Below are 23,995 nucleotides of genomic sequence, written 5' to 3'. Positions count from 1 at the left end.
AGCACCTTGCTACTCCTGATTTCCCCAGCGGTGGGAGTCCGTGCCTCTGTTCATGTAAAAATCAAGGTTCGGGGAATCTCTGTGCTAACTGCTGAGATTTCAAGCGCTTGATGAAAGGAAAAAGATTAATAATGATTATGACCTCTCTCTCTCTCTCTCTCTCTCTCTCTCTCTCTCTCTCTCTCTCTCTCTCTCTCTCTCTCTCTCTCTTTGTCGTATGCAACTGTGCTCATTTAGGCTATAAACGAAGGCCAGAATTTCTTGCTAGGATTTCAAACGCTTGATGAAAGGAAAAGATTTAACATTTATTATAACTCTCTCTCTCTCTCTCTCTCTGTCGTATGCAACTGTGCTCCTTTATGCTATAAACGAAGGCCAGAATTTCTTGCTGAGATTTCAAGCTCTTGGTGAAAGGAAAAGATTAATAATAATTATAACTCTCTCTCTCTCTCTCTCTCTCTCTCTCTCTCATTCAGCTGTTCATCAAGTGGCCAAACCTCAGGTATTTTCAGTGAATACTACTCAAATTCACATTCACTACATAAAAGATATATATATATATATATATATATATATATATATATATATATATATATATATATATATATATATATATATATATATATATATATATATCTCCTTCATTATGGAGGTGACAATGACTAAATCTTCTTCAATAAGAGAACAAATAAAAAATGCGCCGAAGTTTCTTCGGAGCATGTTTTCTAAACATCTTATTACCAAGGTCGCAAAAATAGATCTACCTTTCGGTGGTCTCAGTATAATGCTGTAGGAGCCGCGGCCCATGAAACTTTAACCATGGCCCGGTGGTAACCTGGCCTATATCGTTGCTAACTTTAACCTTAAATAAAATCAAAACTGCTGAGGTTAAAAGGCTGCAATTTGGTATGTTTGATGACTGGTGGGTGGATGATCAACATACCAATTTGCAGCCCTCTAGCCTCGGTAGTTTCTAAGGTTTGAGGGCGGACAGAAAAAGTACGGACAGAAAGAAGTGCGGGCCGACAGACAAAGCCGGCACAACAGTTTTCTTTTACAGAAAACTAAAAATGAAGACATTATCAAATTTGCTGCCTACTTCACGATTCAAACACAGAAACGAAACCAACAGGAAAATGAACAAAGGCGGCAAAGAGCATACCTCCCTGTTACAAGTTTCTGAAACCAGGTTGAGACCTCGATTCGAGTTCACTGCCCTGAAATGGGAAACTGCAGTATCTGCGAAATTGTCGAAATTGAGACATGCCACCTACTGGGCTCGTGAACACTGATACACAATTTATTGCAGTTTCAGAATGATTCTTCAATGCTTTATTTAGGGGGTCCCATTTGCAGTATCTACAAAATCACTAGTCAGGCAAGGGAGTATCTATACCATTTTTCTCGGTTCTGTATTTTTGCAGATACTGCAATCTTCCATTTTAGGCCAGTTTAGCTCCATTCGATAAACGCCCAAAACTCTCCGAAATTTCAGATAAATCATTCCGACGTCCCTTTCCTTCAACCAATATCCGGCCCATAAGGTTTGTTTTACGACGTAATAATAGTGTAAAGTTCGCCTTTAATGACTGACGCCAAAGTCCCACTTCGGCGATATAGCATTCTGATAAATGTCGGTGATTCGCTTGTTTCCTGTGAGTTATAGTTGCCCACGCTAATTAACTTAAAAACCTCTATTTAAGATGGCTTTTTTAAGGTATAATCTCGGTCTGAGGGATGTTGAAATAAGGTAAAATATTTGTCATATAACGTTATTTACGCCCTGTGTCCAAATTCTTGCGTTCGCTTAACATCATGTTAATTTGCTTAACGACTTCGTCACCACCTTTCCGTTTACGACCCACTAAATGTCTCTCTTGAACCAACCGTTGAGTTCAGGAGACAATCATGATTCGTTTGGTACTCTATCAAAATAAAATGTAATCTGTAAAAAGAATAGAACGATTATTTTCGATGCATTCACTAAAAATCCATACACGAAGAGAATAAGGTTCAACTTTTTCTAAACGAATCTATAGTTATACCATTAAAATTTTGAGCTTTCCCGTTCATTTCCGAACGTGGCCGTTTCTCGCTCACTTGTCATACCTCCTGAACGAGGCTTGGGCACTCTAGACGATATATCTTGAAGAAGGGTTTTATGACGGAAGCGAACGACACTCGTAGATGCGTTAATTACCTCGTTAATACCTCGTTATTCACCTCGTAATTGTTCCATTCGCTCCCGACCCGAATGCTGAACGCGGATGAACATGTGCACTGCATGTGTCCGTTATTTTTCATGTGTGTTGCATATGTCCTTTATTTCTAAAATACAATTGCATTCTGGCTGTCCTGAATGCACTGTCGCGTTTCCTGAGCTAAATTCTGATGACAGTAATGGAGAGGAATGATCTTATAATATGAAAAGTTCCGTCTATGAGGTACCGTCAAAAAACTGCAGAACGCTGGGCTAACTTATCTGACGAACCAAAAGATTCTGTAAGTCAGTTTTAAAGCGAAAATCCACATTGGCACGTTGAGAATATACAGCTGTCAAATACATTCTTTTAAATATATTTTTTTACTTTATAAAAATAACATCAAACAGTTGTTATCAATTTTTAACAAAAAGCAATCCGCTGTGTTTACATACTGAACAGTAGATATGAGCAAATATAACGAAATTTACACTAATACAAGACCAACTAAGATAACAACATACAGTAAGCAAGGATATTACTGTCAAATACTTTTAAAGAAATTTCATCTGTATTTTTTTAATGTTTTTGTGGTCTATTCTCTCTGAAAATAGTTGCCTCGACCCCACAGACCATGCAGTCTATGCTGGTCTTTGATCCAAAGCAAGAACCGAAAAGAATAGAATACAGAATTTAGGCCAAAGGCCAAGCCCTGGGACCTATGAGGTCATTCAGCGCTGAAACGGAAGTTGACAGGAAGGAGGTCTGACAGGTGTAACAGGAGGAAAACCTCAAAGCCGTTGCACTATGAATCAAGAATTAAGAGAGAGTGGAAAGTATGGTGGAAGAAAGAGAATATGAACGGAGGTGTAGTAAAAGAAATGAAAGGGGGCGAACCAAGAAAAATGTTCCACAATTCATTAAATTAATCCCAGGACAGATTGTAATAGAGAACAGGCCCATTCATAGACCCAGTACGGCTCGGGAATCGAACACTTTTATCTCAGATTGCGAGCTGAGGACGCTAACCACTGGGCCACGGGGGCGAACAGGCCCTTCCATAGACCCATTTAATGACTGTCGTAATCTGGTAACCCTTCCATCTCGGCTCTTCGTATAAAAGCTTTTATTTTTTTTTTTTTAACAACTCAGTCCGATAGCTATGAGTAAAGAATTAATTACTTCTATGTCGAGCGTAATGACCAGTTTTAAAAAGGAGGTTTCATGACCTGTTGTGCTTACCCTTCTCTCTCTCTCTCTCTCTCTCTCTCTCTCTCACAAACACACGTACACGACATGCATATGTAAAAGGTCTCTCTTGGTTTTTCTGTTTCCATACGAGCACATATTTCTCTCTCTCTCTCTCTCTCTCTCTCCAATTGGAAAGACTTTTTCTTTCTTTTTCTTACACACTTGTAAGTAAAACCAAGCTTTCTGTCTCTCCTCTTGCACACTTACACAACTGCAAAAACACACACTTTCTCTCTCTCTCTCTCTATGGAAAGAAAATGCCCTCTTTCCTTCTTTCTCTTACTTGTAAATAAATCAAGCTTTCTGCCCCTCTTCTTGAACACTTACACAAATGCAAGAACACATTCTCTCTCTCTCTCTCTCTCTCTCTCTCTCTCTCTCTCTCTCTCTCTCTTCCCACCCACACATACGAAAGTAAAATCACTCTCCTTTAACACAAACACCCACACACAAAGTTGAAACTTCTTCGCATTTACACACAAAAAAAAAAACAATCATCATTTTCCTACACATACCCAAGCACCCTACCCGACACCCCCTCTCTCTCTCTCTCTCTCTTCTCTCTCGTTTTTATCTCCGTTTCAACGAAGACGTTCAAAAGGCGTTCCTAGATTTGTTTCCCATTCGCGTTAATGTTCTTTGCGGTCCGTAATTTCTTTATCGTTTTCCCAAAAGGGGTTGTATATGTTACAAGGACGAACGAAAAAGGGTGTCTTGAGTTTTAGAAACCACGCCATAAATATTTAGGGGAAAATGTGTAGATTTAGGGACGATGTGAGGGATAATGAGTTTCGTCTTGGGCGAGAACTTCCAAATTTTAAATGATGATGTTAGGATATCTGAGGAAATATGTGTATATATATTCATATGTATGCATATATTTACATATACTGTATATTATATAAAATATATTTATAAATATACATATATAATACATTATATATATATAATATATATATATGGGCACACTACCACACTCTTACTTTAACAGCAATATATACTTGTGTGTGTGTATGTGTGTGTGTGTATGTGTTGGTGATCGCCCACGCCACAGCCAAAAACTCTCTTCAACAACCACTTCCGGCCAGCCTAAACAGAAATCAAAATCCAACACCCCCCCAACAACCCAATGCATACCCACAACAACCACAGATGATATTACGTTAATCCCCCATCACGGGAGACGCGAAATATGAATATTGCCGTTGATCGCCGGCGTTCAACCGAGCTTAATTGGAAGGTCTGGCTTGACAGGCGAGGACGCTCTCCATCTTTTGAAGTTCGCCGGATGTTATAATCGCCCTGTCGCTTGCAATCGGCGTAGGCCAATCGCTGCGATTTGGGCGATCATGCACTCGATATTTAGTGGTGTCAGAGTCAGCCATGCAATTTTTACACAGTGTTTGGAGTTTGGGGATTTTCATTTATGTTTTTCATTTGCAAAACGTTGAATTTTTCAGCGTATTTTTTTAACGACCCAAGAGTCATCCAATGCTCTTTTTTGTTTTTATTTAACTCTTGATAAGACACGCCTTTATTCTGTTTACAAAACACGGGATTTTTTTGGTGTTGGGAGTTTCGGGTTTTTCGTTAGATTTCTCACTGACAAAACATTATATTTTCCTGTGTATTTTCAGCGTGAAGTGCGGGTGTTTACGATCCAAGAGTCATTCCATACTTTTTTTTTTTTTATCTTTAGATTAGTCACTCCTGTACTCTGTTTACAAAACAGAATTTTGATGAGTGATTTTTAGGTATATTCCTAGTCATATCTATAATAATAATATCCGAATGGACCTTGTTTGTCCTCCCACGGGTGACAGTAGGGGAGACATGACACAGCCACCCACTCCCTGCAAACTGGTTTGTCCGCCCCAGCTGGACAGGGGTAGGTAGGGGAACCGGGGGGTTAGGAGAGACATCCACCCTTCTCCTGCAAACCTGTTTGTCCGCCCCGGGATTGGGCGGGGTAGGTAGGGGAACCGGGGGGTTAGGAGAGACATCCACCCTCCTCCTGCAAACCTGTTTGTCCGTCCCGGGCTGGGACGGGGTAGGTAGGGGAGACAACAGCGCCAACAAGCTCGTATACATAATATATCCGTCGAGTTCACATACATTTTGCCAGAGAAGGAAAAGAGAGGTCCATTTTCACCGTCGTAGAATATAGTTTTAACTTAAATTGCTTTTTAGCTGAAGTGTATATAAAAAATCTACCCGTCACTTTCACCAGATAATTATGTATTCTAAATACCCAAAATGACCTTTTAAAAGCAGGAATCTTGTTCAATTCTTCTTGGCCCCCGTGGGAAGGCATTGCCGTCAGTGCACCTCATGCGGTGCACTGTAGGCATTACTTAAGGTTCTTTGAAGCATCCCTTCCGCCTCTGGCTTCAACCCCTTTCATTCCTTTTTATGTACCTCCGTTCGTATTCTCTTTCTTCCACCTTATTTTCCATCCTTTCCCAATAGCTGATTCTTAGTGCAACTGCGAGGTATTCCTCCTGTTACGCCTTTCAAACCTCTTACTCTCAATTTCCGTTTCAGCGCTGAATGGCCTTATAGAATAGAATAGAATAGAATAGAATAGAATATAGGATTTAGGCCAAAGAGCAAGCACTGTGACCTATATAATAATAATAATATTATTATTATTATTATTATTATTCTTTCTATATCTACTCGTAAGCCAAAATATTTAAATGACGCTCGTAATGATAATCAACTGTATGGCAACATTCTTGAAAACATTACACAGATCTTCTAACTGATATAAAAAATATTCAACTGAAACCTTATGAATTCATACCGGTAATTACGTCCACTTTGAGAACTTTTCCTTATTCGTTCGAACCCGTGGAAAAAAAAAGTACTTAAACCCGTGATATCTATTTATTAAACCAATTGCATTTTAGATGAAAGATTTCTCGCATCTTTGAAGAACCAAGTGAGTCATCGCGATTTTTCCTGTCGTTTAAAAAGGAAGCCATAAATATCGCTGCTGCCTTTTGACACGTTAAAAAATGAACGATAACAGCGGCTGAAACAGCAGCCATTAACAGCAAATGGGGATGAAAGCGTAAAATACTCTCTAATTGTCTTGGTTAACTTGAATGGGGAGAACCCCTTTAGCTGCAGTGCGGCCAGAGTTGCCAACATGGCTCTTAGTCTACACCAACCGTCACTTTCCCCCCAGCTTATTTTCCTTAGCATATCTATGCACACAGTACCCTCATCCAGCTCATGTCATTTAGAAATGGCTATCTGAAGGCGGCTGTGTGTGCATCTATTCGTTATCTGACGTAGCTCCAGCAGGAAGCAGGCCCGTAATGCACAAAGGTTCTATAGAGGCTATTTGAATCAAAGGAGTCTCAGAACTTCTTGGATTCTGGCAACACTGCCGAGGCTCCTTCGCCTCCGATGCAACTTCCGTTTTCCGATGGCTGGGGTCGGTTTGGGTCGGGGTGGGGGACCCCCGAACGAGCATAATAATCACGCCCATTGTCCACCGAAGATCTATGGGTTTCGCTCAAGTTCACACAGACTCCGTCTCTCCATATATACGAACACACTTCCCCCGTCTCAGCGATAATTAAAACAACTGACCCTTCGCGGAGGCGGGAAAAAATGACATGATCAGGCAACAATGGCTCAATCTATTCTTGTCCTCGCCACTCGAGAATATGATGAAAGTCGTACGCGATCGCTCCTTTCTGGGGCTTTATTCAGATATTATCGGCCGTGGGCTCTTACAATGACCTTCCTCTGCATTGTCCGATATTGAGGAAAGGGCGGGAGAGCGGAGATTAACCTTCGGCGAGGGAGCCGACATTATTATTATTACTCGAGAAGATTTTACGGTTTTGTGTAAATAGTATCGTTGTTTCTGTTCGAAATGAATTAATATTTTGATGATAGAATTCCTTTATATATGAAAACACTACGAATTTAAATATTCTATTAACTCAAAGTCATTTTAAACCTTGGTAGACCTATACTTACAAATACCAAAGCATCGAGTTGGACGAATGGTCCACAATGTCCCTTGAGGAATCTACGCACACACGCACACACACATACACACATACGCGCACACAGACAAGGGTTAAGTCGAAATTCCTCGACCGTGAATTCATGCCCAGATAACAAGATTGACTGAAAGGCCTTGTGAAATGTTGTGTGAATACTGCCACATTATCCCCCTGTGCAGAATGGGCGTGGAGGAAGAGGGAGGAAGAAAGGGTTGGGGGGCGGGGGTGGGGACAGAGTAAGAGAGCATTTAAGGGAAAGGGCGAGACTGACTGCATGCAACGCTGAAGGGGATTAATGATAATGGCGGAATCGGTGCAATAATGCCGGCGATGGCTAGTGGCGCTTGGTCCACGGCAGTTTCCCCTCTCGGGAGATGACGGAGGAAGGGAGAAAGATTTTCAATTCATTTCACCGCTTCACTGCTATATTTCTAAGACATTTACTAATGCTATTTGTAAGACATTTTCTATGCTATTTGTAAGACATTTACTAATGCTATTTGCAATACATTTTCATTTCCTGGAAACAAAGGCATTTGCGAAGTGATTCCTTGACTGACGTTTTCTTAGTTATTTGTTTGACTTACATCATTTTTTATGTCATAACTCCCCAGGTTTTAATTCGTTTACATAATATTTCGGTCATTACACCTAATGTAAATTGCATACAAGAAAGGAATAAACGTCCAACAATAAATGAATTCACAACTGTGCGAGTTAATTAATCGATTATCAAAGCTACAACTCAGTAGATTGTTAACAACAATTATTAGGTTGATGGCGTGCGCTATGCTGCGCTGGAACCTGGCGCTGCCCGTCAGGTCTCCCCTACCCTCCCGATGCCCTACATACCCCGCCCCACCCGGGGCGGACAAACAGGTTTGCAGGGGGAGGGTGGATGTATCATGTCTCCCCTACCATCCCGATCCAATACCTACCCCGTCCCCACCCGGGGCGGACAAACAAGAAAGATCCACACAGATTTGATTATTATTATTATTATTATTATTATTATTATTATTATTATTGGGTGTCGCAGCGCCAAACTAAGCTTCATAATTCTACTGAATCAGTAGGTAAACCTTAAGTATAACTCGTGTGATTGAAGCAACGATTTTAACTGACTGTAGAGTGGGTATTCACATGAAGAAATACCCTCCCAGTGGAGAATCGATTGAAACTTTTACCCACGGCCCGGTGGTGGCCTGTGTTGTTGGCACCTACAGCGATGCCAGACGCACGATCATGACTAACTTTAACCTTCAATCAAATCAAAACTACTGAGGAGGCTAGAGGGCTGCAATTTGGTACGTTTGATGATTGGAGGGTGGATGATCAACATACCAATTTGCAGCCCTCTAGCCTCAGTATAGTTTTCAAGATCTGAGGGTGGACGGACAGACAAAGCCATCCCAATAGTTTTCTTTTGCAGAAAACTACAAGTAATGCTTTCACAAAGAAACTTTTGGTGAGAAAAACTTTAGTATATCCTCTCTCAGACGATGTAGTGTACCAACATTTGTTTAATATAATATATATATATATATATATATATATATATATATATATATATATATATATATATATATGTGTGTGTGTGTGTGTGTGTGTGTATATATGTCAACTTTAAATATTCTCCTGACAGAAGGAGACTGTGAAAAGTGTGTGGTGTGTGTGTGTGTGTGTGTGTGAGTTCGTGCCTTTGATAAAGCAAACATCAACATATGCACACATCAATTAAACACATCAATCAAACACAGCACGCAAGCGCACATAAGTATGGGCAAGTATATACCTAAAATCCTCACATCTGGCGATGCACCCACTTCAGGCCGAAAACCTTTGTCGGAATAGACGACGAATTAAAAAATTTGGAAACTGGAAAAATCCAATCAAAAGGCTTTCCGCTCTCTTACGTCACAAGGCGGAATCCGCGCCGCGGAAAAACTGCGGAAAAATTCTTAAGATGAGGAGGAGGCCGACTTGTGATAGATATGCACTCTGAGTAACAACCAATGGGGGGCCCATTCTGGTCCCAAAACTGACCCCTCCTTCCCCATTGCTGTACAACGGATGCCTCATTAAGCAACATTGCCCCCTCCCCCACCCCCACCCCCCAAGGCGCCCCCTCAAAATTTTCCTTTGAGACAATGCAACCCTTCCTAAAACCATTCCGTCGAACGCTAATTCATCACCCACTTTTATTGGTCATTTTTTCGGCACGACCACTGCCATGCCATTTGTCTACCTCTTTCTCTCTCTGTGTCTGTGTGTGTGTTCTCTGTTTCTCTCTATATCTCTCTCGCACACTGTTTCTCTCACACTATCTGTTTCTCTCTATCTATCGCTCTCTCTATATTTCTCTCTATGTGTTTCTGTTTCTCTATCTCTCTCTCTCGCATTCTCTTTCTCTCTCTCTCTCGCATTCTCTTTCTCTCTCTCTCTCACTATCTCTCTCTTTCTGCTTCTCTCTCGCTCTCTCTATCTCTCTCTCTGTTTCTCTCTCTCACTCTTTCTGCTTCTCTCTCTCTCTCATTCTGTATCGCTCTTATTCTCTCTCTCTCTCTCTCTCTGTTTCTATCTCATTCTCTCTGTTTATCTCTCTTACTCTCTCACACACACTCTTTTTTCTCTGTTTCTCCCTCTCTCTCTCTCTATTTCTGTCTCTTTCTCTCTCTCTCACTATCCCCTGGACAGCATTTAAAGGCCATTCGTCTGTCAGGAAGGATTTTATCGTTTTGAAAACTGAGAAAGAATTAATTCCCCCGGTATTGTTTATAAGGGCGCGTTCCATTTACAAGAATTCCCTGTATTGTTTAAGCGGGCGCGTTCCATACAACTCGTATTACTTCTCCAATTTACGGTAATGGGGGAACTGCTGTTATTCGTTGTGTTAGCCTCTTTATTCTTCTTCTTCTTCTGCGATATCTTGGTGTATTTTTCTTTCGATTTAAAAATTTTTTTTTATTTTACCAAAGTAGCCATTGACTTGAAATTCAAGCTTCTATAGAATTATTATTATTATTCTTATTATTATTATTATTATCAGAACATGAACCCTATTCATATGGAACAAGGCCACCAACGGGGCCACTGACTTGAAATTCTTTAAGCTTCCAAAGAATATTATGGCGTTCATTAGCAAGAAGTAAGAAGAGGTAAAGGTAAAATACAGAAAGAAGAGATTTCACTCACTGAAAAAGAAAAAAATAAACAAATTAACAAATAGATAAAAATGTAAGTCAATTACTAAAATGCCAGATCTGAGTTAGGGGTAACAAAGCATTTACTGGTTATAAACAACTCAGACACACAAGAAATTACAAACGGAACTCGAAATTATTGATTGATAGCATAAATACCCGAAATTCAATCATGATTCTGCTTAAAGAGTGGCGGTACACGACCAAATGTTAATTAAGTAATACTTCTAATCATTTGGACACTGTCTCCATTCCACTGATGAATGGGACTTAGAGGTCTTCAAAGCTAGGTCATTCGTCCGACCTAAGTCTTCCTACCCCTCCTCCACTTCCTCCTCCTCTTCCTCCAGATCACGTGACCTTGACGCTCCTCCTCCTCCTCCTCCAGACTTTCGTAATTGAAGGTCTTCAAAGTAAGGTCATTCATCTGACCTAAGTCTTCCTACCCCTCCTCCACTTCCTCCTCCTCCTACTCCTCCGTGCAGGGGCTTCCTGGAACTCGAGTTGAAACGCCCTCAGGGGGGTATGGTATATGCCGCCTCTCCAAACCCTCTACGCCCACTCGAAGGTCCTACTTAGGGTTGCCTTAAATTGGTGCGCTCTCTTTCTTCCGCGTTTCACGAGGGTTATTCTCTTGCTTCCAAGTCTTTATTCATCTCTTCTTCACGTCGTAAAGATGCGGAGAGAGGGATTCATTACGGCTACGAACTGAGAGGGAAGGAGGGATAAAAAAGGAAGAGGAACTGGGAAACATTACCGCTCCTGGTAGGAAGGAGATTGCGGACTGGGAGCGCGTGGAGAAAAAGTGGGACCGAGAAACATTATTGGTTGCCTGAATGCACGAACAATCGAGTTTTCTGTGCAGCGTATAATGCTGTATGAAACTCTCAGCCGCGGTCCATGAAACTTTAACAACGGCCCGGTGGTGGCATATCCTATAGCGGTGCCAGACGCACGATCATGACCAACTCTAACCTTAAATCAAATAAAAACTAGTGAGGCTAGAGGGTTGCAATTTGGTATGTTTGATGACTGGAGGGTGGATGATCAACATGCCAATTTGCAGCCCTGTAGCCTCAGTAGTTTTTATTTGATTTAAGGTTAAAGTTAGGCCATAATCGTGCGTCTGGCAAAGCTATAGGAAGAAAAACAAAGAGAATTTGAAGTCGCGAAGGAGGTATGAAAGCTGCAGAATACAAAGACGTCAAATGGCAAAGACTAAATAAAAAGACGTAGGGACGTGAGAGAGAGAGAGAGAGAGAGAGAGAGAGAGAGAGAGAGAGAGAGAGAGAGAGAGAGAGTAAGCTTCTGAGTTAGAAGGCAGAACACTTGCAAATTTGACATGACAGATATACAAACTTACAGAGAGAGAGAGAAATGATTACGAGCAGTTTTTCCTACTGTCATTATTATTCCTATTATCATTATTACTATTACTACCACTAGTAATGCTACTATGAGAGAGAGAGAGAGAGAGAGAGAGAGAGAGAGAGAGAGAGAGAGAGAGAGAGAGACATCAGTACCAACCATTTTCCCCACTAATACTATTAATTCCACTATTCCAACCACTACTACTGTTATAAAACCAAGAGACAGAGAGAGAGAGAGAGAGAGAGATCAGTACCAACCATTTTCCCACTAATACTATTAATTCCACTATTCCAACCACTACTACTTTTATAAACAACCACAGAGAGAGAGAGAGAGAGAGAGAGAGAGAGAGAGAGAGAGAGAGAGAGAGAGAGAGAGAGAGAGAGAGAGGCTGTCTGTCGAGATTAAGAAGAATATCACTCGTTGGGTTAACTGAAACTTGCAACCGACTTTAAGATCTGGTGCAAGTTGCAGTAGGTCCAAAATGTAGGGAGAGTACCCCTAGGATATGTTTCAAAAACTATATCCTAAAGATTCACTGACAGTATATCCATATATCTATCTATGTATATATATATATATATATATATATATATATATATATATATATATATATATATATATATGTGTGTGTGTGTGTGTGTGTGTGTGTGTGTGTGTGTGTGTGTGTGAGTGTGTGTATGTATGTATATTTATCTACCTATATAGGCTATATATATCTACAGGATATAGCAAGGAAGAGTATACTTTCGTATAGAAATTCTGAAGTGACAAGTGAAAACAGTTTAAAACACAGGAGTCAGAAACTGACTTGAGAAGAATTAGGGACATACCGAATAATTATGGAAGTAAGGGTAACCTACTGAATAATTATGGAAGTAAAAGAGGAGACCACATTAGGTAAAGACTGACATCTAATTCCATATTCTGATCAAACTCTGATTGACAGCTGTCAGTTACTTATACGAGCTTTGAACAGAATCAGATAGTGACAGGTCCTCTGAGCTAATTTAAGCTATTACTGAAGACATTCAGCCGTTCTAAAATGTTTAGCAGATAAAATAAAAAGATTACAGGATGTGCGAAGCAGTGTATATATTAATATCTAAAGCATCTGGCAATGTAGAAGAGAGAGAGAGAGAGAGAATCTCTTTGAAGAGTCCTAAAGAAATGTGGATGTTTACCATAGGTATATTAACATTTGAAGCATCTGTCAATGTAGAAGCGAGAGAGAGAGAGAGAGAGAGAGAGAATGGGACCATTGTGGTTAAATTCTCTCGAAAATATGAAACGTATGTGATGGAAGAGACACGGAGGGAGAGAGAGAGAGAGAGAGAGAGAGAGAGAGAGAGAGTAAGTCAGAAACTGAAGTACAAAGGGGAGCTTCCTTCCCGTGTCAGACAAAGACCCCATTTGTAGTGATAAATAAGGATGGAAAGACGCCTGGTCTCCAGCCCCACACCCCACGCTCTCCCCTGCCCCACCCCATACCCCCTACCCTTCCTTCGTTCTTTTAAGGGACACAGGGGCTATTTGGTCCCTGCATACAAACCCTGAGGGCTTATTGTAAAGTAACACAGAACATTCTCCTTGGTAACGCAGTGGATTTTTTGAGATTTAACTCTCTATATATCCTTCTATGGTTTATTATCATCACATCCACTAATTATGCTAAGTAACTAAATCACCTGACCGCTGAAAATAACTTTCAAGTTCTTTCTAATGTGCATGAACACTCTTTATGCACATAAATATATATATATATATATATATATATACTTACATATTTATGTTTTTTTACGTGTACATGACCATGGTAGGTCAGTCGGTACCTTGGCCTGTCACTTCGGGAAGGAGAAGTCCGTTCCCGATGTGATTCAGAAATTTATATATATATATATATATATATATATATATATATATATATATATATATATATATATATATATATATATATATATATATATATATATATATATATACACACACACACTTACAATACTGCAGTCAATGAAAAGGTATAAAGTACAACAAATTGTTGTGGTATTTCACTGAAAGGAAAGACTTAATAATAATAATAATAATAATAATAATAATAATAATAATAATAATAATAAATGTTATCATCGTCTAGGCGCAAAAACAGCTACGTTTTTTCATACCTTTCCCCGAGCCAGATGAATAACGAATAAATGAATAACTTCCTTGATTCACTTCTATTATTCACACAGGCGACTGGATCTGACCATCTCACTAAGACAAAACTTCAGTTACTATCAACATGAAGTTCCTGCAACATCTAGAAGTCTCTTCCAACATATCTGTATAAGAAACTTTGCAGATTCAGCTTTGGTAAATATACTAACCTACACAGAACTTGGAGATGGCATAGCTCTACTTTACCAGTGCTAAAATTTAAAATCCTGGAACCACATCCAAATGCAGTCTTGTCCTTGAAGCTGATCAGACCTTTCCTGTGTTACTCCTCATCTAAATTTCACTGAAATCCATTAAATTAATGACTTGAGAGACTGACAGACAGACTGACAGACATACAACACGTGTCAACAATGACAAAAAGGATTTTAAAGTAAAATATATTCATGCTTAATTTGGCTTCCGTTCAAGATTACGAGACGGATTTTACTGAAGTGCATTTACTACCCTAGAATAATTCGCCTTGTATTCTAAAATCTATTCATATTTCTAAATATTTTTTATGTGGAATTTATTAATTTGCATTCTTTTTCTACCCCCAATAACTGGTCTCTTCTTTCTGTATTTCCCATTAAATTCTGTTACATCTTTCTGTTGAACATCATACTCTTTGAAAGCTTTAAGAATTGCAAGTCAGTGGCCCCTGTGGTGGGCTTGTTCCACATGAATAGGGTTCATCTTCTGAAATAATAATAATAATAATAATAATTCTTTGGAAGCTTGTTCCACATCAATAGGGTTCATCTTCGGAATAATAATAATAATAATAATAATAATAATAATAATAATAATAATAATAATAATTTTCACCACTCCGAACGTAACAAGAATCTTCGCATCTGTTGTTGTGATAAATACACAGTCGCCTTTGTGCTTTGAATGAGGAGAAGGAGCGCTTTCAAATAACGGCCCCCAAGCACCGGTGCTTGAGATCCCAGATCAATGGCGGAGTTGCCCATTTCCGAAATAATTGCGAAACGAGATGTTCAAAAAATGGTCGGGAGCGAACGAGTTCCATTTTTCTTCCTCGCATAGAAAACGGAGACGAGTTTCCCGGAAAGGGGAGACTCAAGTGGAAAGAGAGGAGATTTATATAGGCGTCCTCAGAAAACGCTATCAAAAGGGGGGAGAGGCGATGAATGGATGATGATGGTTACAGATGATGATGATGATGATGTGGGCGATGAAAAGGTGGACAACAATTGGGGGACAATGGATAGGTAATGAAGAGAGCGAAATCTGAGTTTATATTAGTCATACGCGCGACGTGGAGTGGACAATATATTTGTACGGTGTCTTGATGAAAGAGGAATAGAAAATAAATAAGAGAATGCGGGGGAATAATGAAAAATATAAATGTATATAGAAATCCGAGAATGCAGAGAAATAATAAAAAAAAATAGATTAATCAGAAGCAGGAAGAATTACGCAGTACGTGTTTAGAATAATAATGAATATACGCACCTAATATCTTCAGAATATTCCTTTTCTTTTAGCGAAAATAAGAGGAAGGAATTACACATAAATACAGATTTCAGACTCAATAATTATTCGTGAATTCATAACAAGTAATTTATATACATATAACTTTCAATCTGATAAATTTTGTCATTCAATTTATATTTGTTTAAAATGGGGTGACTCCAGAAAAATCCAGATCGTGCTCAAATCTATATAATGGTCTGCGACAATTTGCAATCAGTTCAGATTACTTCATAAAACCCTTGAATGGGTAGCAGTGTCCGCTTGATAAAAAAAAAATAAATAAATAAAAAGAGATAAGGTGCTACTAACCTTATCACCAAACTCGCTGTGAATTTTGGGGTTTTACTCTTCAAAACATCACCCTCCCTAAAATGGGCAAAAAGCTTTATGTTATATATATATATATATATATATATATATATATATATATATATATATATATATATATATATATATATATATATATTAACTTTATCACATACACAATTGTTCTGTGCATTAGTAGAATTACTAACAGGACCCCACGGATACTTGATAATGAGGACTGTTTGCCCAAGAAAGCTTGTAACTTTTTCTGAATAAATACTCCACTAGATACCATCCAGTTTGAATGAGGTCCTGTTAGTAATATATATAGAATATATATGTATATATATATATATATATATATATATCCTACCATTAAGAAAAAGCTATTTAAAATATATATAAACCCATCCATCCAATCACCTTCCTACCATTCAGAAAAAGCTATTTAAACTTTATGTACATTGTACCTCCACTTTCATGCAATCATTTCATCCAAAAATCAAAACTTTATGTACACTGTATGTAAAGTCCACAAAGTCCATCCAACCACCCTCCTACCATCTACCATTAAGAAAAAGCTATTTACCAACCTCAAGCCTACTGTCTAATTACAATCTCTCAGCCTGCCCAGCGGAGATGTACCGAGTGAGAGAGCATCTAAGGATACCCTGGGCATCTAAGGATACCCTGGGACCGTGGGAAATAGGTAAGACCATCTTGGAATATTACCTGTACACGATCACCTGATGCCTTACCTGCCATTTCTGCCACCTACGAGCACACCTGTTGTACGTGTTCCCTTCTCGCCCCCAAGAGTCACTCTGGTACCGTTACCTGCTCCCCAGGTAGATTTTTCGTATCGCTAATGCATTTGTTAAAAGGTATGACAAAATTCAAAGTTATTTTTTCTCGATAGTTCTTTGTTATCTGAATTCACGTAAAGGAGAAAAAATTGTCCTCGGTTGGGGAACAATTGAATGACATATGATGTTTAAAATCAAGAGTTGATAAATTTACATAGTTTTTCATTACATAAAATGTTGTGATTATTCTAGCAAGCATACACACATACATATATACATATATACGTTTATATAATTCATTGTAATAGCCACAAAACCCTCTTAACTTCTCGATTGTTAAGAGGGCATTGTGGCTATTGCAATTACATACGTATCTGGTAAAAAGTGACCGGTTTATTCTATATATATATGTGTGTTGTGTGTGTGTGTGTGTGTGTGTGTGTGTGTGTGTGTACCTAGCAGACGAAACATCCCACTGTTTCCCTCATCAACAAAACCCTACCTGGAGGCACCATCTTCGAATTCCCTAACTCAAGGCAAGATAAAAAATCCCTCATTTCGTTTCTCTCCCAAACACTCACGTACCCTCAAGTGCTTTCTAGAACACTTGACCTTACAAGCATACTCCAGAATGTTTAAAAGGACCTTTGCTTCCCTCACACATTTCATTAAATATCTGTGTCACTTTTTAATTATTTATTATCTGTTCCTCGACACGTTTCCTTCTAGAACAGAACAGAATGTACAGTTTAGGCCGAGGGCCAAGCGCTGGGACCTGTGATAACAGGTCATTCAGCGCTGAAAGGGATATTGAGAGTGAAACGTTAGAAAGGTGTAACAGGAGGAAAACCTCCCTATGAAACAGTTGTTAGAAGATGGAAGAAAGAATATGAGAGGAGGTACAGTAAAAGGAATGAAAGGGGTTGCAGCTAGGGACCTAAGGAAGGTTTTCTTTCATCCTTTAAGTCATCAACAAATGATTTACATCTCGCCTCACCTATATAAAGGAAAGCTAGGTGATTCAGACACGTTTCTAGCGGCTAGTCGGCTGTTGTAGTCACCTGGGTATGGGGCTAGCAATCTCATCCCCAAATACGTGCTGAACACGGGAATGGTAGGTACCAGTTTTTGAAGTCACCCCCAATAAATCAATAAGTAATATATATATATATATATATATATATATATATATATATATATATATATATATATATATATATATATATATAAAAAAAAAACTGTTGTAATTCCTGACCGGTGTCGGCATTATTACTAAGCCATCTTCAGAGGACTGAGACAGAGTGGTAGAAATTCATCATATACATACAAGCAAGATATACATATGCACATACAGTATGCCCATACTTATTGTCTTACTGGCATATGATATGCTGAATTTCTACCACTTGGTAGAAATAATAATAATAATAATAACAACAACAATAATAATAATAATAATAATAATAATAATAATAATAATAATAATAATAATAATAAATTGTGTTTCAGACATAAAAATTAAGTATCAAGAGTGATTATAATCATCATGTTCATACACACACCTATAAAATACATATATATGTATATATACGTGTGTATATATAGCCGTACATAATTTATTTTTTATGCGGAATTAGTTAAATGGACCCTTCTTCCATCGAAGTGCAAATAACTACTCACTTGATATTCACTGGAATGGAATATAAATCACAGAATCTTTCCCTGTAGATGAAATAATAATCATCTTGTAGGCCTAAATCAATTTCTTATACACAGCTTCCCTACTGCAGTTTCCACCAATAAACACTAATAAATGCAGTTCGTATATTCATTCTCTGAAGATAAAACCTATACACATCTTCTACCCTTTCATTTTCTAAAACTAAACAACTGAAATCATCTAAACACTAACTGACATTTCTCTCTGTTATTTTCAACACCCGAAACCAAGCATCAGGTTGGCCAACACCAACCTTCCACCTCTTTTTTTTTTTTTTTTTTTTTTTGTAATTCCCACGATATTTTCTTTATCTCTCGTCCCATCATTTCCAAATGCATAAAACCTTTTTAAAAAAAATAACGACACCATTTTCCCTCCACGCTCATTTCCATACGAGGTCGCATTTCCCAGAGACTGGGAGCACTTAACGTCTACTGTGATGTCTTGGAAAAGTTTGAAATGGAAGGAGGAACTGTCATAGCTCATCATATGGTGGTGTAGGAGGTGAAGTTGAAAGTTTTTGTATGTAATTTATGCAGAAATTTTTTAAACATTCACCAATACGGTAATATTTGTTCGTCTGCTGATTCATTGGTGCTCTATCCCCAACACTAGAGATTATAAGTCGTGTGGGAGGTTAAGTTGAAAAAGTCTTGTACACAATCTATGCAATAATCTATTTAAAAATTCATCAGTATAGAAATGTTTATTAATCTGTTAATTATTTGATTAATTCGTGAAATATATCTACCTCAAAACAAGCTCGTATATCTTCCCTTATAGAAAGCAAGGTGCAGAATATTTTTTTATCACGGCAAATAGCCTAAGTATATTCAAACAGATATTTCAGTATATGATACAAAGTCTGTACGTAAGTTTGGCAGGAAATTTGCTTAAACGCAATACAAACATTGATTTCAGTATGCATTTTCCTTACCTAGACAAATTATGATCTTTGACATAAATATTTAATTCGGGTGTAAAACAATCTGCTGAGGTTAAACTCTAAAGCAGTTGAGAGTTAACTAAACACACTCATAATATATATATATATATATATATATATATATATATATATATAGAGAGAGAGAGAGAGAGAGAGAGAGAGAGAGAGAGAGAGAGAGAGAGAGAGAGAGAGAGAGAGATCCAAGCATGGGCTACATAAGTTCTGAAAGAATTTAAATTGATAAATAGCTAAAATTACAGCAAATCTCATAAACGCACCAAAATACTATATACAAATAATAATTATAACATTAATTAAAATTTTCTGGCCAACACCAGAAAAAAAAATTCACTTATCCAAACAACCCCACAAAAATTTCGCTGAAAACTGAAAACTTAAACAACATTTGTCGGCAGACACAGGAAAAACCCCATGACTCAACTTGGTTGCAGGCAGTAAAAATATTACCGAGCAACAAAAAACATTCCCCTAATAGATGTATTTTTTCCCCTGGATTATAAGAAACTATATAAGAAACTAACCAAAAATTATGCACTAGGATACTCTATCCTATAAGAGTTCCTTTTATTCTCGCTTCCCTTTTCCGCGGGAAAAAGGACTGAGTTTCAGAGCGGTTTTATAGCCGTAGGATACGACCCCTGATGATCCCGGTATCTCTCACTCTCTCTCTCTTTAAAGGCCATCCTTCCACCTCAACATTCCCAAGGAAACCCCTGAACGCCACCGGACGTTCACTACCAACGTTTAAAAACATCTCGGGAAGGATTAGCAGAGTAACCGTCAGGAGCAGAGAAAAGTGGCGCCAAGCTGAAACGAGTCTAGTCTAAACTTTCGAAAATGTGTACATTTACCACTTTTCTTACAGCGAGGTCTTTAAATCTTTGCGTATGTTTATTATTTCTATTCAAATAGTCACTTCCAGTCAATCATATCAAGCTAAACCAATGGATTTATCGTCTTCCTAGACGTAGGTCTAAATGCAAAGCACCTTGTGAAGGAAACAGTCTTTATGGGCCTAATGTTTTCAGGGCGTTTTTGCCTACAAATGATTCCATTTGTTAATTTGTCTTTTAACGTGCGATCTGCCATGCTAATTTGATCCTTAGGAAGCACTGCTAAAGAGTATGTATTCTAAAATACGATGCCATTCGTCCAACTTCTATATAGCCTACCGGACGCGGAGAGCCATAAAAATATCTCTCGGCTATCTGAGCCGATAAGGTAACGGCGCCCATTAACAACACTAAATGGTGGTCTGCCTAATTATGGAGCACATAATGATCTCAATATGGTCCGGAATTTTTCTAGTTTTGGTGCTCGGAGGTGGAGGAGTCTGTGTTTGAATTAGGTGTTGTTACAAGAGTAATGTTCTCTGGATATTTCTGATTCTCGCAGCCAAACTTGGCAAGAAGATCGGATGTTTTTCTGGTCCAAAGCTGCTGTCAAGTATAATAATAATAATAATAATAATAATATTACCGCAGCATTTTAGCTGTGCGCCCAGAAGCCAGCATTGATAGTAAAATTGAAACAATCACAGCAAAATCAAATCCCTTTCACAAGGAGATTCTAAACTCAAGCGAACTTTACGATTCCCGTAACGATCGCCCAAAATTCCAAAGGACAATTAGGACCTCTTTGACGGCTCCCCCGAGCGTCATTCTGGAAGTTTTATAGATTCCTCGTTCCTTGTCATTTTCTACTTTGTTTCAGACGTTTATATCTTCTTTTGAAGTGTGTTGAAATGTATTACCATTACCGGAAGTCAAAGTACTATATTACAGTGTATTACTCTTCCGGCTCTTGGCAAATTTATGGGCGTGAAGCTGCCACCCCCGACGCCTTTCTGCACGCCACTTGCTACCCACCACAGTCGTGTAACTACGTAATACGAGGCTCAACGCAATTTAACCTAGTCTAAAGTATCCCTTTTGCTCGGGGAATCGAACCCAAAACCTCTCGAGGTAAAAATAAATACATGAATTCCAATAAAACGAAAACATCGTCCTTCTTTTGACCTAACCATTAGTGAATGATGTACCTGGTAGTTACACAACAATGAGGGAACACCTAAGTTCGAGAAAAATTAAAATACGTTTCAACTCCTGAGACCAACCCAATAAATCATTACCAAGAATATACAAAATTCTAAAGAATTTGCAAGAATTTATTACAAAATTCTAAAGAATTTGCAAAATAGCCTAAGTTGGAATTACTTACTGATATAAGTAGGCCTAAATATTGGTAAAACTATATAATTTTTCGTATGGACGAAGCTAAATAGGCCTATTGCTATAAAGCTAGCTGTTTTTACCTTTCACTGTACAACCCCCGGCTTTATATTCCACCTACTTAAATCAATTCCTTCCAAAGATATCATTCTATCAATCAATGCTGCGATATGCATATCAATATTTGCAATATCTGTCTGTAAGTGACTCAGTAACCGGTATGATAATTATGACTCTCTATCTGTAACTGACTCAGCAACCGGTATGATATGACTCTATCTGTAACTGACTCAGTAACAGGTATATGATATGCCTATCTTTAAGTGACTCAGCAACCGGTATGATATGATTTTGAAACGCCTAAGACATCATAAGTGAAACATCCTCCTTTTTGACTAATTAATCGTGAATTAAGGCTACGGTAGATGATCGTAGGTTGAATGAACAATTTATTGTAAACGGGCTATGATATACTAGAGGTTAACGCCTTCGATATCTTCCATTAAGTTATATGATAAATGTATGTATACACATATGTTATTCTATACACAAGTTATTAACATTTAACTTGTAAATTGAGTGACAATGGATATACGAATTACGTTGAGAGAGAGAGAGAGAGAGAGAGAGAGAGAGAGAGAGAGAGAGAGAGAGAGAGAGAGAGAGAGAGAGAGAGATACTGGTTAAAAGGAAAACTGTAAACATCCATCACAAAGAAAAATGCCTACATAGGCTTAAGAAAAGTATGAAAAAACATACAACTGTTATATATATATATATATATATATATATATATATATATATATATATATATATATATAATAAATAAATATATAATAAACAAACGATTGTACAGATTATCTCTATAACGACGGTCTGTGAATATACCTGTAGACCTATTTATCATATATATTGAAAATGTCCACAATTTCTATTATATACAAATGCATTCACATGGAACACTCACCATCATTTCACCATAGGCCTATGCCCACATCTCGTCCGTTACCGATTTTGCCGCTGTTCTTTGGTCCTAATATAACATTTTAGACCAAGAACGGGAGGTAAATAGTTTTAATTGTCACTAATAAATGAAATTAACGTCGAAAAAATTTCTTAGCCGGAGGATCACGAAGCCTATATAGGCCTATCTTCGTTTTACTTAAAGGATTACAGTTTCTGTTATGTATTTTGTACTGTATTTGAATCGTGATTCTATAAGCGGACTTTCTCAATACCTCCCTTCTTCATTGACTTATTCCTTAGCGAAAATGAGAGATAATATGACTCAAATAAACTGATTTTAACCGCAATTATATGATAATGGCGTACACTAGGCCTATACCACTGCATAGCCTTGCAAACATTACGGGATACCAGACTTAATGACGCCGGAAACGAAGTGTCCTTCATAAATAAAGATAATTACGAGATTATCAATCCACGACACTTTTTTTAAAGTGTCAAAGGTTTAATTTAAGGGATATAGTTGTATGCAACACTTTATAAAGGTCATTCAACATCGCCATTACTTTAAATCTACGAAAGGACAGGTAGCCTGGCTCACGAATAAAGGCTTATTTAACGGTTAAATCTACGTATTGGCTAATTTTGCTTCTACGGTATTCATTAACGACTACAAGACCTTTCGAATTACAATTCTCAATTAACGGGGAAGGGTTTAAAAAGGTCGATATACGGTCAGGGGTCACTCGTGGCCGCCATATTGGCCGGTCACTCGGCAATGGCTTCACCTCTCATTTCTACTTATCTTATCAAATATTACTAATAAAAATCATCATAACAACTTCCCGATATTATCGTCTGTTCGTAAAGCGACGCAGAATTTTGAAAATACTGAAAAAAAGGGGATAATCGCTTGAAAACGGGATGACGCACAATCACTCACAATGGTCAAGGTACAACTGAAGTTCTGAACTGCTCATTTCAAATGATCTTCACGGGAAGTCATTTAGATTAATATTGATGCCGGTTAGTTTTTAATTAGCGATTTTTTCATCGATAACGGAGCAATTATTAATGCGTTTTTTGACATAATGAATATATACGTGTGTGAGCCTTGTTATTCGCTTTGTTATATCCGAGTGATCGCGAGTATATTTTACGTTAACGGTAGCAGGATAACGGACGTTATCAAGCGTTGGAGTGTGTGACATGGCCATCATACCTCATCCCGCCAATTCTTTGA

At 38.2% G+C, this 23,995-nt stretch overlaps 1 protein-coding gene across 2 annotated transcripts in view; it reads right to left on the bottom strand.

The window, feature by feature from the left end:
• LOC136855930 (lachesin-like) overlaps positions 1-23,713 on the bottom strand; it is a 460,516-nt gene extending 436,803 nt beyond the window's left edge. For both annotated transcript variants that reach the window (XM_067133427.1, XM_067133430.1), the window contains exon 1: positions 22,754-23,713. The gene's annotated coding sequence lies outside the window, so the exon portion shown is untranslated. The remainder of the gene's footprint in view (positions 1-22,753) is intronic.
• Positions 23,714-23,995: the final 282 nt, after the last annotated feature.

The sequence above is a fragment of the Macrobrachium rosenbergii genome, chromosome 33, assembly GCF_040412425.1.
Source record: "Macrobrachium rosenbergii isolate ZJJX-2024 chromosome 33, ASM4041242v1, whole genome shotgun sequence".
Classification (NCBI taxonomy): Eukaryota; Metazoa; Arthropoda; class Malacostraca; order Decapoda; family Palaemonidae; genus Macrobrachium; species Macrobrachium rosenbergii.
This window is presented reverse-complemented; position numbering and strand designations above follow the sequence as displayed.